Source organism: Hyla sarda, chromosome 12 (assembly GCF_029499605.1).
Source record: "Hyla sarda isolate aHylSar1 chromosome 12, aHylSar1.hap1, whole genome shotgun sequence".
Taxonomy (NCBI): domain Eukaryota; kingdom Metazoa; phylum Chordata; class Amphibia; order Anura; family Hylidae; genus Hyla; species Hyla sarda.
This window is the reverse complement of record NC_079200.1, coordinates 52170339-52184878: the sequence shown is the minus strand read 5'-3', so window position 1 is coordinate 52184878 and position 14540 is coordinate 52170339. Positions and strand designations below refer to the sequence as shown.

Genomic DNA, 14540 nt, shown 5'->3' with positions numbered 1-14540 from the left:
AATTGAATTCCTTCTTCCAGAGTGAAAAGAGGCTGACTGCAAGTGGTCTCCATGGCTACCAAGGGATCCCGTCCCCCCTGGGTAGATGCAGAGCAAGGCACTGGAGCGAGGGCAGGAACAGGCCCCAGCTGTGTAGGTGCTCCTGTAGAATGACCAGCGCGTTGGGAACTTTTAGATAAAAATTTCTCCATGAGGATAGGAGCCAGGAAAGTAGGGGCGATGACTGAGAGTTGAGGACTCCGCCTTGCACCAAGTGTTCCAGATATGAATAGCAGTTCCTAGAACAGGAGGAATGGTAAGTATAAAAGCAGTCCGAGATTGTGCCTCTGTTCCGTTGGTGCAGTGAGTAACGTTTGCTGTTCAACGAGCAGGAAAATGTGGGGGTGAATGACAGACTGATGCTGGTCCACTGCTGGGGCAAATATAGAGAGAAACGTTTACTTTCCACTACTCAGGAGAAAGGTGAGAGTCAATGACAGGCTGAAGCCGATGCGCTGTTTTGTCAGGTATAGAGAATCACCAATGTAGATCACAGGGCCAGGGGAGTGCAGGGGTTAATAATAGGCCGAGGCTGGTGTACTGCTTCACCAGGTGTAGAGAGTGACATCCACTGTTCCCAGCGCAGGAAAGATGGAAGGGTTAATGACAGGCTGAAGCTGGGTCACTGTTGCGTCAGGCACAGAGATTAATGGTGGTAGGTCACAGAGTTGGAGGCATACAGGGGTTAATGACAGGCTAGAGGCGATGCACTATTTTGCAGAAACATGGAGTGATGATGCAGTTCACAGATCCAAAGGAATGCAGTGGGTGATGACAGGTAGAAATTGATTCACTGCAGGTATAGGGAATGCTGGTGGGATTCTCAAAGCACAGAGTAGGGGGAGTGCAGGGGTTAATGTCCGGCCGCAGCCGAGTCACTGCTCTGGCAGGCACAGGGATGGATGGTGCAGTGAGTGATTTAGAAGCTGTCCTGTATCATGGCCGAGGAAATGAGCTGTATGGAGGCAGCCTCTTATCAGTAGCGAGGCTGTCTGGCTTCTCCGCTATCTACTCCGCTCCCCCGTTCACTGTACTGAGAGCCTCGGCTGCCGCCCTGTCAGTTCACCGAAGCTGTGCTCCCACAGTATCTTTACCAGGTCAGGGAAGATGGCGGCCGTCCCTGAGTTGCCGTGCGCTCCTCCGGGCACCCCGTCCTTCTCGCCGGCTGCGTAACAGGGGGACTCACAGCCTCCCCACGACCTCCGGGACCTCAGATGGCAAGGTGAGCAGGGCTATGCCCCTTTCAGTTGTCGGTTCTGTGCGGGTAGACGGTCCGGGGTGTGGGAGCTCCGGCTCTGCGATCCTCACATGCCCGCGCCGGAACCGGAAGTTACTAGGGTATCATTTTAACTGTATGAACCTACAGAATAAAGAGAAAGTGTCATTTTTACCGAAAAATGTACTGCGTAGAAATGGAAGCCCCCAAAAGTTAAATTGTGTTTTTTCTTCAATTTTGTTGCACAATGAATTTTTTTTACGTTTCTCTGTAGATTTTTGCGTAAAATGACTGATGTCATTACAAAGTAGAATTGGTGGCGAAAAAAATAAGCCATGATAAGCCATGATATGGATTTTTAGGTGCAAAATTGAAAGAGTTATGGTTTTTTAAAGGTAAGGAGGAAAAAATGAAAGTGCAAAAATGGAAAAACCCTGGGTCATGAAGGGGTTAAGAAATTAAAAAGTTAGTGTAGGCATGCCTTACAAGCAGGTAGAAAAAGAACAGTTGGGAGAAATTGCAGGATGCAAAGCAAAGTTTTGTTGGGACAGATTTTGGGTGTGTTCTCGCCCATTAAAAAATTTACTTTAGGGGGGCGTGTCTAGCCATGGTTGTATGAGGACGTGCTGCTGAGGAGCTCCTGCCTGCCGTTAGCTATTTTTGCCCTTCTTGTGCTGTGCCTATGGGGAATAGATCGAGGAACAAAAAGAAGAAGGCATCCCCCCACCACTTCCCATGTCTCTCGACACTTACTTTACCCGGGCCCAGCCCTCCCGCACGGGGACCCCGCTGCCTGCTCTGATGCCCGGCGCCATCTTGGAACAGCGGAGCGGTACACGCACGGCCCCTCCGGCAGCCACGGCTCTGATACAAGGCCGCACTGAAGAGGAGTGCGCACGCCCTCGGGATCATCACTGCTCCCCTCCGGAGCGTTCTGGTGCTCCTCCGGCCATCCCTTCTGAAGCGCTGCGTCCTCCGGCTCCTGCCCCTGCTCTCCAGCCCTCCGGCTCTCCCAGGCAGCAAGATGGCGGCGCGCAGCAGGCCCACCTTCCTGACGTGGCTCCCGCTCTGCTTGTGTGCGGTCTAGAGCCTGGACCCTCACGGAGCCAGATAAGAGGAACCCCTGAGAGACCCCCAGCCATGGAGGTGCTTCCTGTCAGCGGTCCCCCCACATTGGACTTGCTCACAGGGGATACCCTGTTAACCCCCACGGTACCTCACCTACAGCCTCCACTAGGCCCATCCCCACCCTCCTGGAGGGGCACTACGGCTATGCTGCATCTGGATGTCCCTCTCCGGAGACCCGAGGGGGCTTCTCCCCCAGGGTCTCCCCAAGTACCTCCTACAGCCACCATCTCTATTACCTGCTGGCCTGGTAGCTGGGTCACCTTCCCCCCCATGGGTGTCTGGCTCTTTCTGGGCTGCTGGCTCACATTCTGCCTCATCATCTCCTGCAGGGTCTGCACTAGCTGCCTCCCCTCCGGCCTCTGCACCTTCCAGCCAGTGGCCATCACCCTCGCCCCCTCCTGGCCCTCAACTGCCTCCCACACACCAGGAGGTAGCCTGCAGCTTGGATGCCACCCCACCACTTTTCCACTCTTTATGCATTGTGATGTGGTAGTGCCTCCTGCCATTGCGGCCTCTGCTCCTATCACTCTGGCCGACCTACAGTCGTTGGTACAGTCTCTCCCAACTAAAGATGATATCTCTACACTGACCCGACAGGTGGTCCTCGAATGCAAGCAAGAATTTGCACAACTACGTTCAGAACTTTCCTCTGTGTCCGCCAGGGTGGAGACCGTGGAGGCGGCACAGGACTCTACTTTAACCTCCCTTCAGGCCACACTGACCAATTGTTCCATCTTCAGCAACACTTGGATGATATTGAAAATCGTAGCCGCAGGAGCAACATCAGAATCCGTGGTTTGCCAGAGGCGGTGTCATCTGGGGAGCTGTGGGAGGCCCTTCCTGCTATTTGACCTCCTAGACAGGCCTCCTGAGGCGCACATAGAGATGGACCGAGCACACAGAGCTCTGCGCCCACCGAGCTCTGACGACCGCAATCCAAGAGACGTAATCTGCCGGATACACTTTTATGCCCTGAAGGAGGACATTTTGCGACGTGCGAGAAGACGTCGACAGATCACCTACAAGGACGTCCCTGTCCAGTTGTACCCCAATCTCTCACGCCATACACTGGCCCAACGAGCTGCTCTTAAGCCCCTTCTGCAGGTCCTGCGTGACAGGGACTTTCCGTACCGCTGGGGTTTTCCTTTCTCCCTCACAGTGCGCAATAGGGGGCGCGTGGTGTCCCTGCGCTCTCCGGAGGATCTTCCCAGCTTTCTCCAAGCCCTGGATTTACCTGAGGTGGTGCTTCCGGAATGGCCTATGTTGCATTCCCCTCCGTTCCAACGGCCAGTCCCGCCCCCTACTTCACCTCCGGCGAGAGCCCCTCGCTCTGGACTCCCTCCTAGAAACTCTTGCGGACCCCGAGTGGCCCCTCAGTCTCGCCAGTCGCAGCTGCCCTCGGTGGCTGCTGCTTCTCGTAGGGCCTCGCAACCTACCACTTGATCTTTCCACTAGAAATATGCTATTTAGCAGTTGATTGCTCATTTTTATTAATGTTATCTTCTGGTGCTACTGATAGTTGCCATTTGGGGATTTGGGATTATTGTATTAGAAACTGTAATGTCACTATTCTCTCCCCAGTGCCTCTAATTGTGCTTTTTGTATGTTTTCCCCCCTTTTCATCTGACTCATTTTCATTGTCCTCTAGCACTTTTGGGCTCTTTTCAGCTACTGTTACATATTCAGCAGTGTAGTGGGTTCTGTGTCTCTCGCTACCTGACTAACTTTAACCCCCTATAGGTATAGGGCTCCTGGGGACGATCTGGTCCTTGGGACTTCTTCCCTCCTTTACTACTTATTGTTCTTGTTAGTTTCCGCAGCAGTAGTCTCTTCTCTCTGTCTGTCTACTGCTTATTTCGTTACCCCTCTTTTATCTTTTCTTTTCTTCTTTCTCTTCTCTCTTGTTTTGTTGGTCTGTCTTGTGTAGGTGTTTGCTGCTCTTGTTGTGTACTTGTTCTCCTTTTGTGTTGCTCCTTTTTGTTTTTCCCCCTTGTCTTATCCCTGTGTTTTGCTTCCCCTCCCCCTTTTTTTTTATCTGACCCCCTATAATAGCACCTCATTCCTGTACTAACTCTGGTTTTTTGTTTTCTCTCGGTTTCTCTGAGTTTCTCATGGCAGATCTCAAGATTATTTCTTTTAATGCCAAAGGTCTCAACAGCCCGGAAAAAAGGGCTCAGATCCTTCACCATTGTCACAAGCAACGGGCTCATCTGGTATGTTTTCAAGAGACACATTTTAAGGTAGGCCACACACCCTCTCTCAAACATCCACACTACACCTCCTGGTTATGTGCTGACAATCCTCTGTCCAGATCCTGTGGGGTGGCGATCACCATTCACAAGTCTCTTCCCCATCAGGTTCTGAACTGTACGATTGCCCCGGATGCACGTTACTTTATCTTTTCTTTAAGTATTGGGGGACACAAATTCACGATTCTTAATGTCTACTGCCCGAATCTCCAACAGATCCCCTTTTTGCTTGACTTTATTGATGTTGCTCTCCCGCTACTTAGGGGCACTGTTGTCTTATGTGGTGACCTTAATCTTACTTTGCGAGGAGGTAGAGGAAGAAGGACCACTGATAATCCAGGCGCTGCTAGCTCAAAAACACCGGAGGCAATGGGTTATAGATGAAAGATCTTTGAGATCTATGCAAAAAAGCATATCACCCACGATATAATCTGGGTACTGTAGTGCGAGTCGCTGCTATGCCGATGGGTTGCAGGAGGAAACAAGTCGTCCTGGGAGTCAATATTAGAAGTAGAGCAGGAAAAAACCCTCAGGTATGGCGCTGCAGACTCTTGTAGACAGATGAGGCGGATGCCAAAGGTAATAGGAAAGTCCTCAGCAGGACATTTTATTTAAAAAAAACAATAAAATGGACAAGATGAAGCGTTTCGAGGGTAAACCCCTCTTCATCAGATCAGCATAACATAAATAGGACACATGGCAAGTTTAAATACAATGTGAACAGGCGCCAAAAACGCAAAGTGGGCGTGGCTAGAATGGTCAAAGGTCACTACAGGTGTTGCCCTTACACACCTAGCATAGAATCAACAATCATAAAAACATGAAAATATAGTAAGGAAAGGATGTACAATTGTATAGTGTGAACCATGGTAGGCTAAAGGGGTGGATGTTCTGTGATGCTGCATTGAAGCAGCGACATATATAAGTGCAGATAACGGCAGCGCTCATCCCAAGATTATTGCTAGGGACGCGTCGCTAACCACATGGGAGGCGGGGGGATAGAGCCAATCAGCGACGTACAGCTGCATTGACCCATCAGCGGACTGCGCGGTCCGGCCAATCAGCTGGCATTGCCGCGCTGTTTGCAGGAAGCGACGCGTCCCTGCTGGTTGTTAGGGACGCGTTGCTATGAATGGGACGATGGAAGCAAGGCCGTCATTTACGAAGGTCGGAGTTACTAGCCCTACCCCGTGACAAAAGGGGCGGAACATGATAAATAGGCAGCACGATTAGAACTAGAAAAACACTCATAAGGGTGGGCTAAAAGTTAAGGGCCTACAGCAGTTGCAAATGGACTGCCAGAAATAATAAAATGTAAAGAAAAAGAGGGGGGGGAATAAGGAGGGGGAGAGGAAAAGGGAGATTAAAAGGAATGGATCATAGACCCATGATTATCAGATGAAGCGTGTCTAGAGAGCCATAATAAATCAGGGCATAGGGGTAACATAACCAAAATGTAAGAATATATGAGTGGTAACAGAACCATAGCTGTCTATGACAAGTATACACATAGAAGTGTAGAATAAAATAGATAAGATGGTTTTAATATAATGATAATAAAACCGGACGTAAGGGGGCAATAAATCACCAACAACCTCGTCGAAAAGAGTGTGACATATAAAGCAGAAGCCCAAATGTCTATGGTAAATTAGATAAAAGAATAACAGTATATAGGAAAATACGGTAAAAAAATTGATATAAAATGAAAGTAAAGATATAAATGTAAATATTATAAATATGGATATAAATCTATATATATATATATATATATATAAAATTCATGGATATAAAATCAATATTAACATAAGGGAAATCAATATAAATATAAATGTCATAAATATAAAATTTAGAGATATGAAGTAAACAAACCCATTATAAATACGCAGTGTTGGGATGTTAGTAAAACCACATAGAAGCACACGGTAAATAAGATGCAAAATATGTTAAAATGTAAACACTCGATAAATTAGTGAGTAAATATTGGACCAAAAGTATATATAACAAATATTGAGTAATTGATACAAGAGAAACAGATAACCCTGTGGACAGATAATAATAATATTGGTGAGGATTACAGGGAGCATTCAATAAGTTCAGTAAGGCCTCCGGGTCCAAGAGTTTTGAGTTTATAGATCCAAAAGTTCTCTCTTTTCCTCAATGTACTGAATCTTTGCGGGTCCTCTTTTGAGGTGCCTTCAATAGGTGTAACCGTAATGCATCGGAAATCTTGCTTGTGTACCTGAAGCAGGTGTCTGGAGACACTGTGTAGCAAGAAACCATGAACGGTGTTGCTACGATGTTTGTTAATTCTTTCCCGTAGGCAACGGATGGTACGGCCCACATATTGGAGTTTGCAAGGGCATTCCAGTAGATATATCACATATTGAGAGGAACAGTTTAAAAAGGTTTTGATATTAAAATGCTCGCCTGTTTTGGTGGACGTGAATTTTTTAAAGCGATTATTAATACTGGCACAACATTTACATCTTGTGATGCCACATTGATAGCTACCTATACTGGTCAAAAAATTATTAGTCTGGCCAGAAGTAGCAGCTCTTAGTCTGCTAGGGGCGACTATATTGCGTAGAGTACGCCCACGTCTAAAAGTGACCGAGGGTTTGTGGGGTAGAATGTCACATAGGTAGGGATCTTTTAATAGGATCGACCAGTGTTTGGATAGAATTTCCTTAACCTGCGTATGTTCCCGTGTGAAGGTGGTAATAAAATTGGAGGACCAGTCATAGTTTTTGGAATTGTTGCGTGTTGTTTTAGACAGACATTCGGCTTGTGCCTGTAAGCTGGCCTTCTTGTATGCCGACTCTATAATGGCCTTAGGATATTTCTTCGCTTTAAAGCGAGTTTTAAGAGTGTTGCTCTGTAGTTTGAAATCTTCCAAAGAAGAGCAGTCCCGTCTAATTCGCTTCAACTGACCTTACAGGATGTTAGAAATCCATTTATTGTAATGGGAGCTAGAAAATTCCAAATAGTTATTGCTATCTACCTCCTTGAAAAAAGTGCGAGTGCTTAGTCTATTGGCTTCGTCATGAAATACGACAACATCTAGGAATTCTACATTATTGTGAAAGATATTATGAGTAAAATGAAGTCCCCATGTGTTGGTATTAAGATCATTTAAAAACTCTTCAAGCTGTGGGGAGCTCCAAATCTGACCCACTCCATTTTTTTCACGTGTTGTCTTCTGAGGGCTTATTGCCCCTTGCTGACATACGTCCAGTTGAACCTCCCCATCCCCGTAAGCCTTTTGAATACATACAACTAAAACATTTCTACTCTTCGGTGTCACGCTCGGCCCACCTGCATCGGGAGTTAACTCCCTTTGAGGGACTTTGCATGGCCCCCTCCTTGCCCCCCCCCCCACACCATAGGGTTTCTGTACAGATTGTTGCTTACTCAACACACCTCTTCTTTGCCCTCCTTCTGTAGCGCTGGGGAGGCGGACCTCGGCTCTCTGTTCTCCCCGGAGCAATGGCAGAAATGCTTTCACCTTTCAAATAAGTCAATCATACCTAACAGATCACAAGAGACGAACTACAAAATACTCTTCTGCTGGTATAGGACTCCGGAGCAGTTGCATCGATGGTACCCGTCAGTCTCTGACCTTTGTTGGCGTTGTGGACAAGCGACTGATACGATGTTGCACATCTGGTGGGGTTGTCCCTCACTGCGTCCATTCTGGACTTCAGTACGCTCTATCACTCACGATATCACCGGTGTGACTGTATCGGATTCCCCTGAGGCAGTCCTGCTCTTCATGTTTGACATTTCTGCTACTTCCTTCCGGAAATCTCTCTTACGCTATTTTCTGCAGGCTGCTAAGTCAGTTATTCCCCGTAAATGGAGGTCTTCCACGCCCCCGACTGTTGGGGAATGGCTTGCAGAGGTGAATTATTTTCAGCACATTGAGGAGTTAATTGCCTTGACCCTTGCAGAAAATGAAAGATGTACCAAAACGTGGTATGATTGGTCATCCTTCCAGTCTACCTCCGAGTACCGTGACCTATTGGCCTTGGGATCCTCTGTGACGCCATGACCCTTTTTTGGCTACGCTTTCTCTCGTCTGTCTTGGTAACCTTCCCGCCCTACTTCCCTTGTTGTTTCTTGTCTGTCTGTAAGACCCTTGTCTCTGTATGTTGTCATGTCTGCCTGTTTCTGTGTTTTACATACCCTCTTATTTTTCTGTTCTTCACTTTTTATCTATATCCCTCTATTCTTTCCCTTCTGAACCTTGCCGCTTTAGCATTGATGTGGTTATTACATATTCTAAGTTGGTGTTCCTTGTTGAGTATACTGATTGCTTTGACATGATGTCCTTCCTGTCTGTTGCACGAGTAACGGACTCCCTAGTGCTGACCGCACTTTCTGCCATGCACGGTCTTTATGACTTATTCTGTTTTTTTATCTTGCATTGAGGCCATGCTTAACATCTTGTGCCTCTGTCACTGTCTTGCCTTGTTATTGTTTTTTTGTTTATTGAAAATTATTGAAAATTAATAAAGATTTTGAATGGCCCATAGCAACCAATCAGATCGCTTCTTTCACTTTTCATTTTTAAATGTGGTGTCCCGGTACAGGACTTGGTCCTGTCCCTGTCTAAAGTCCCCTCAGCCAGAGTTCCTTCACTCTCATAGGGCACTCTTGCAGGGCTTACCCCTGGTCGCCTCATGTAAATTGTGTTCATATATATATATATATTTAATGTATAGGAAATATTATGTATAGGACCTTAGCAGATCACGTGCCTTTAATTATGATTGTACTATGGTTTAAGGACCTTACAGGGTCATGTGATGTACCCAGAGTTCACTGAGTCAGGACTTACAGGTTTGCCGGCCAATGAGCTTTGTCCAGCCTCCTTAATATATAAGGGGCTGTAGTCAATCAATTCACTCTCTTAGCTCTTGCCTCTCTTAGTTCCGGACTATCAAGCAGCAAAAATCTCATCAGCATCAATTCAAGTCAGCTAGGCCAAAGCCTAAGATCCAGCAGCCACTAAAACGTGAGTTACCAAAGCTCAAACTACCTAATCCTGTGTGACTACTACCAGCTAAAATATTATAATTAGTAGCACAGTGGCTAGCATCAAAGCTCATTGCTTCAGAGTCCCAGCACAACCTGTGAGGAACCTGTATCACGGTTCACTCTTGAGAGACTGTTATGTTTGAAGACTGTTGTATAAAATCTTCAAGTAAAGTTCTTCAGTTTATTCATAAAATCTGCTGTGGATATTCCGTTATTCTCCCTACCGTTTCTGGGACGGTTGGCGGTAGGACTATTAACACTAAGGAAACCTGGCCCTGGCATCATGACATCTTAGGGTTAATACCAACAGACCTTACACTACCACTACAACACCCTAGACACAATTACTCTCTCCTGCCCACCACATAAAAATGAAAGAAACTATCTGGTTGCTATGGGCAACCACTTTTCCTCTTTACAGGTTTTGATAAATTTCCTCCAGTGGTTTTGGAAAAAATTACACAAAGATGGCGTCTTGGGAGAATAGAAATGAGGACGCAGTTGTTGTGGTGTGTTTATTTTTATTTTTTACCAAATAAACCTCAAACAAAAATTGTGTCTGTTCCTAGGCTTAGGCTGGGACTAAACACAATGTATCTGTGGCGTTTTTCAAAGCCCACATTGCCTTATCTTTGGTGGTCTCCCCCCCCCCCCCCTTCCGACAGACGTCTGTCCAGCTGTTGCAAAACTACAACTCCAAGCATGCCCTGACACCAAATGATATTACAAATACTGAGTATAAACAAATATAACACACCCACATGGAGTATTGTCATTTTATTTAAAAAAATGCTAAAAAAAAAATCCCTTAGGTAACAGTCATGCAGAATATGTTAAAAAGCTTTTTAGGTTTCAGCCAATCAGAGAGCAGCACTGCTCAACTAGAACTCCCAGGAGGTAACAGCGTGTCACACATGTGATGTCATAACCATTGTCCACCAGAGAGCAGCACTGAGCAGAAATAACACAGCTCCTGCTCATTCTTCATCAGTGAGGGGCCGATGCTGGACACTGTAGGCGCGCGGGAATGTGAAGTTGAATACATCACTGTGATTGGTAAGTGTCACATTGTTGTGTCCAAAAGGTCTTTAGTGCAGTTCCATGTGCATTTCTATAATAACCATGTAAATAATCTCTCTTTTTTTGTTTTCCTATCTTAGATGCACTATTTCCAGGATGTGGAGTAGCATTTCCGGACTATCAAGACGTTGTAATAAGGCACATATTTCCGGACTTACAGCAAGAAGTTGGATGAAGGCATAAACCCTCGAATCACGCACATACACAGACACTTTGCCCAAATTCTAGAGGTAACCTCCTTTAGTATGCCCAGAGGAAGGGCAATACAGTAGCCATGGATTCCCTACAGGTTTCCTCCCCTCTGGAGGTTTTTCCTGTCCTGAGTTAGTTACTGTACGCTCTTTGTGAGTGATGGAAGGTTACATAAATCCCCTACACAAACATTTTAATAAATAATAAAGTTCCCCTGTTTTTAAACCGTTCTTTGACTTGTTTGACTCATTTATTTTATTTCTGTCTGTGAAAAATTGTGAATTTTTTTTTTAAGTGTCCAAAGCATGCCTCAGCAGGCATCACGTGCAAACCCCTGGGGGGTCCTGAGAACCCCCCCCCCCCATGTCATCGATCAGTTCAATTCAGACCGACACCCCCGATCCCCCTGAAGGCATAGGAGTAAGGTGGCAGGGGTGCCACCCCTCCTATTCCTGCTATTGGTCGATCAGAGACGACTGACCAATAGCAGTTCGGGGGTGGGGGAGTTAGAGTTCTGTTCCCCGCTCTGTCCACCGACTTTTGTCCTGGAAGAGTGAGGAAACTTGTGGTCATCGGCGCCAGATGTCACTTACCGGGCGGGCAGCGATGAGATATGGCTCCCTGGTGCATCTCCCTGGTGCGCGATCCTATGGAAGCCAGTGAGTTGTTGCCTAGCAACATATGGAGGGCTACAGTTAGAAGACCACTATACAGTGGTCTCTAAACTGTAGCCCTTCAGATGTTGCAAAACTACAACTGGGCATGCTGGGATATGTAGTATTGCAAGATTTAGAGGGGCACAGTTTGGAGATCACTGTGAAGATCAGTACATGTTGAGAGTTGCAATTTTGCCACAGCTGGAGGCACACTGGTTGGAAAATACTGAGTTAGGTAACAGAACCTAACTGAAGGTTTTCCAACCAGTGTGCCTCCAGATGTTGCAAAAGTACAACTCCCAGCATGCACTGTCTGTCAGTGCATGCTGGGAGTTATAGTTTTGCAACAGCTGGAGGTTTGCCCCCCCCCCCCCCCCCACACACACACACACACACTCGCACACACATGTTTTTCTCCTTTTACCCCTCATGAAAAGGAAAAGTTGGGGTCTACACCAGCCTGTATGTTTAAAAAAATTAACATTTTTACACTAACATGCTGGCGTTGCCCCATACTTTTTATTTTCACAAGAGGTAAAAGGAAAAAAAGACCCCCAAAATTTGTAACACAATTTCTCCTGAGAGGGCGTAAAATGCTCTGCCGACACACAACAAGGCTCAAGAGTTAAAGTGTACTATGTACATTTGAGGCCTAAATTGGTGATTTGCACAGGAGTGGCTGATTTTATAGTGGTTCTGACATAAACGCAAAATAAATAAATAAATACCCACGTGTGACCCCATTTTGGAAACTACACCCCTCACAAAACGTATTAAGGGGTATAGTGAGTTTTAACACCCCACGGGTGCTTGACAATTCATTAAAGTTGGATAAGAAAATGAAAAAAAAAAAATTTTACTAAAATGCTGGTGTTACCCTAAATTTTTCATTCCCACAAGGGAAAATGGGAAAAAAGCCCCCCAAAATTTGTAACCCCATTTCTTCTGAGTAAGAGCATGCCCCATATGTGGATGTAAAGTGCTCTGCGGGCGTACTACACTGCTCAGAAGGAAGAGAGCGCCATTGGGATTTTGGAGAGAAAATTTGTCCGGAATTGAAGGCCTCGTGTGTCTACAAAGCCCCCATAGTGCCAGAACAATGGACCCCCCCCCCCACATGTGACTCCATTTTGGAAACTAAACCCCTCACGGAATGTAATAAGGGGAGCAGTGAGCATTTACGCCCCACAGGTGTCTGACAGATTTTTGGAACAGTGGTCCGAGAAAATGAAAAATTAAATACCCCTTTTAGGAATTAGGAAGTGAGTGTAGGCATGCGTTAATAGGGGATAAGATTTCTAGGGGCGGAGTACCCCTTTAACCCCTTCCCGACCCATGGCATACATGTATGCCATGGGTCAGCTCCCATTCTATAACGTGGGGCCACGGCGTGGCCGCTCGTCATAGCGGGTCGGGCCTGGCACCTAGCAATGGCCAGGACCCGTGGCTAATAGTGCGCGGCAGTGATTGCGGTACCGCGCGCTATTAACCCTTTAGACGCGGCGTTCAAAGTTGAATGCTGCATCTAAAGTGAAAGTAAACTAATGCCGAGCTGCTCGCGATCGCCGCGGCAAAATCGCGGCATCCCGAACAGCTTACATGACAGTCGGAGGATCCCTACCTGCCTCCATGCTGTCCGATCGCCGAATGACTGCTCCGTGCCTGAGATCCAGGCAATAGCAGTCAAGCGGCAGAATCATTGATCACTGGTTTCCTATGAGAAACCAGTGATCAATGTGAAAGATCAGTGTGTGCAGTGTTATAGGTCCCTATGGGACCTATAACACTGCAAAAAAAAAAGTGGAAAAAAAAGTGAATAAAGATCATTTAACCCCTTCCCTAATAAAAGTTTGAATCACCCCCCTTTTCCTATTTAAAAGAAAAACAGTGTAAATAAAAATAAAAATAAACATATGTGGTATCTTCGCGTGCGGAAATGTCTGAATTATAAAAAGATATTATTTATTAAACCATACGGTCAATGGCGTATGCGCAAAAAAATTCCAAAGTCCAAAAAGCGTATTTTTGGTCACTTTTTATATCATGAAAAAATAAATAAAAAGCGATCAAAAAGTCCAATCATTACAAAAATGGTACCGCTTAAAACTTCAGATCACGACGCAAAAAATGAGCCCTCATACCATCCCATACACAGAAAAATAAAAAAAGTTATAGGGGTCAGAAGATGACAATTTTAAACATATAAATTTTCCTGCATGTAGTTATGATTTTTTCCAGAAGTACAATAAAATCAAACCTATATAAGTAGGGTATCATTTTAACCATATGAACCTACAGAATAAAGAGAAAATGTCATTTTTACCGAAAAATGTACTGCGTAGAAACGGAAGCCCCCAAAATTTACAAAATTGTGTTTTTTCTTATATTTTGTTGCACAGTGAATTTTTTTTCCGTTTCTCTGTAGATTTTTGCGTAAAATGACTGATCTCATTACAAAGTAGAATTGGTGGCGCAAAAAATAAGCCATTATATGGATTTTTAGGTGCAAAATTGAAAGAGTTATGGTTTTTTAAAGGTAAGGAGGAAAAAATGAAAGTGCAAAAATGGAAAAACCCTGGGTCATGAAGGGGTTAAGGAATTAAAAAGTTAGTGTAGGCATGCCTTACAAGCAGGTAGAAAAAGAAAAGTTGGGAGAAATGGCAGGATGCAAAGCAAAGTTTTGTTGGGACAGATTTTGGGTGTGTTCTCGCCCATTAAAAAATTTACTTTAGGGGGGCGTGTCTAGCCATGGTTGTATGAGGACGTGCTGCTGAGGAGCTCCTGCCTGCCGTTAGCTATTTTTGCCCTTCTTGTGCCGTACCTATGGGGAATAGATCGAGGAACAAAAAGAAGAAGGTCTCTGGCATCCCCCCACCACTTCCCATGTCTCTCAACACTTACTTTACCCGGGCCCAGCCCTCCCGCACGGGGACCCCGCTG

The 14540-nt window shown here is 45.7% G+C and overlaps 1 long non-coding RNA gene across 1 annotated transcript; it reads left to right on the top strand.

The window, feature by feature from the left end:
* The first annotated feature begins 486 nt into the window (after positions 1–486).
* On the top strand, positions 487–11174 carry LOC130296348 (uncharacterized). The gene is made up of 2 exons (XR_008849184.1): positions 487–1261; positions 10833–11174. It is a non-coding gene; the product is annotated as an uncharacterized LOC130296348 (long non-coding RNA).
* The last annotated feature ends 3366 nt before the right edge of the window (positions 11175–14540 follow it).